Genomic DNA, 2963 nt, shown 5'->3' with positions numbered 1-2963 from the left:
AAATTTCAATGCATAAAACTGTGAAAATATTTCACTTCAAACTCCACTGATTATCGGGATACAGCCACCGAAATCAGATTAAAAAAAACTAACTTTTCAATCAGAACAAAAGACTACAGCTAAGTGACAACATGCTGCGTAGAAAGTAAAAAAAAAACAAAAACAAAAAAAAACCAAAAAAATATTGTCCGTATTTTCCTGAAGGTACAAATGTAAAACTTTAAATAAATGTGTTGTTTATTTAAAAAAAAAAAGCTGCATGTTGGCTGGTCGCTAAACTGTTATAAGATATCATATTTTTTTTGTGGGTTACAACATTTATATATTGCAATTATGACAGAAAAACGTGTAGGGACAGATAAGTATATATATATATAATAAATGTAATAAACAGTTATCAGCAGTGATTTACGCGTTAGCCGCGCAAGTTAAAATTAAGTTATATATATATATATATATATATATATATATATAATTTTGAGTGGGCAATTTAAAGTAAAAGGTGGTCACACTGTAAACTTTCCGCTCAAAACTAGAGCAAAACACACGTGGAACCAACAGAACAACATATACATTTCTCTTCTCTTCTACTCTGAGGCATTATCTCCTCCTTAACTTCCTACCCTGATGAGGCTATTTTAAGCGAAATATTGGACTTAAAACAACAATAAAAGTAAATAACACGCAGTCACAGAAAATATATAAGTGAAATGTACTTTGTTTAGCGCATTGCTGGTAAATATGTGAGTGTGTATTTATGAAGGCTGATGGCCATGCAGAAATACTGAATCATGAATCAAGTTAGATTAAAAACAAAGAAATGATAGCAGAATGTTGTTCATGAATATTTTACACAACTTATTTTATTGTCAAAACTATTTTCACATATTAAATCAGTAAATATAGAACTTGCGATTAAATATGGAACTTGTGATTAAATATTAATAGATATATTCGGGAGGGCGTGACAGTTTTAATAGTTTGGGTAGAAAATCACTAAAAAGGGAATACGAAAGTCGAAATATTATATATATATATATATATATATATATATATATATGTATATATATATATATATATATATATAATAAAGCTCTATAATATAAAGCTGAACTTTTGTTTTAATGAATCATCATTATGCCAGATCAAACATACCCATTCCTGTGTCTCGATACATCTTCTATCATTATATGTGATCAGTTTTCTATAATAGTTAACCATATAGGAGCCTATTCGTGACCAGAGGTTCAGCCTTATATTATAGACATATATTATCTGGCAGCCCGACGTTGCCCGGTCGTACACTACTCGTAAACATAGTATTATAATTTATGCAAATTGCTTATGTTTTATTATAGAATCCCCTATTGATTATTATCCGTTACGAGGAATTATTTGTTCGTTGGACTAACTCGATAAAAAATAAATAAATAAAAATCTTAATCATAATGTCGTTCATCAAATTACGTCCATGGTTGTGTACAATATTATGCAAGTTGATATTTGGGACTGACGATGAAAATTCGTGAAAAGTCACATCTGATTAATGTTTAGTTTTTAAATATGCAAACGAAGTAATCATTTGTGGCGATTTTAAATAATACCATTTTTTTTTTTAAATCATAAATCCAACTTAAGAATAATAATAAAAAAAAACTCTAAAACATCAATGTGAGGTACAGCCGGGCTTGAAAAAGTAAATTGCTAAATATGTAGTCTAATACTGTACAACTGAGCTATATCTCCAGATTATAATTTATTTGTTTCTTTTAAGAAATGGTTTTACTATTATCTCCCTTTACCGATGTACCGTAAAATATTACCCTGTAAAATAATTCTTTTTTCTATCTGTCAGAGAGCAAAGCTATTTCTAAATGATATGTGCCTAATTTTCTCGTTGGAGGAGCAAATAAACACCCTATTCTTTACCTTTTGGTTAAGATCAAAGTGTACTATCGGTTCCAGTAGATACTGCAAGCAAAGACAATATGTGGGGCGACCCCACATATAAGACCTTGGTCAATGTAGGGGCAACCCTTCATACCAATTGTCACTTTCCAGCTCCACTACTCCCCGGTGAGTTGGTCCCCATTTCACCTTCACTCCTCACATTAAAAATCGGCATTGTGCTTTATTTGCTTGGTGGTGAGCAAATAAATACCGCTTTTCTTAGCCGTTTGGCGAAGATTACACTGTAGTATCAGTTTTGGCAGATACTGCAAGCAAAGACCATATGTGAGGGCAAGCCCACGTATAAAACCTTGGTCAATGTGAGGGCAACGCTCCATACCAATTTTCACTATCCAGCTTCCCCACTCCCCGGGGAGTTGGCCCCCATTTCCTCTTCAGTTCGATCGCTAATTACACGCATTCTTGCAGAAATAAACGGATGTGTATTATGTCAATCTGGTGAGGGAAGATCCAATTCGGTCAGTGTTTTACCATTTACCTTATACGTCATATATTCGATACAAACAGAGTCATATGAAGGATGTCGTCAACAGGAACACAATTGCGTTCTTTAAAATGGAAATCGTTTTTTTTTATGTGTTTGTTTCTAGCTGTGAATGAGCTATCCTACCGGATACCAGACATCCACCTCTTATTTTCGAGACTTCAACCGAAAGGTCTTTATTTTAAGATTCTAGCCCTCGTTTAAGCGCAATTGTTTAGATCTATCTTGCACTTGGTTCACTGAGTATATTCGTCAATGTATTTTTAAAAAAATAAATATGCATGGTCCCAGTTGCTCCTATAATTACTGAAATTATAAACGTTTACTTAAGATTTCCGTTTCTTTTCATGTTGTACATAATAGTTTGTATTCCGTTGTCTTATCTCTTTAAGCTTTGCTTAGACCAGCATTATTATAGGCACTTACTTCAGCTAGGGTTGCTGCAATTCCCTTCTTGTTCCACGGGACTTTGTCAGATTTAACAGCTCCGTTTTCTAGACATTTAGTG

The sequence above is a fragment of the Euprymna scolopes genome, chromosome 2 (genome assembly GCF_053919585.1).
Source record: "Euprymna scolopes isolate OS-2025 chromosome 2, ASM5391958v1, whole genome shotgun sequence".
NCBI classification, from domain to species: Eukaryota; Metazoa; Mollusca; class Cephalopoda; order Sepiida; family Sepiolidae; genus Euprymna; species Euprymna scolopes.
Note: the sequence above shows the minus strand (reverse complement) of the source record.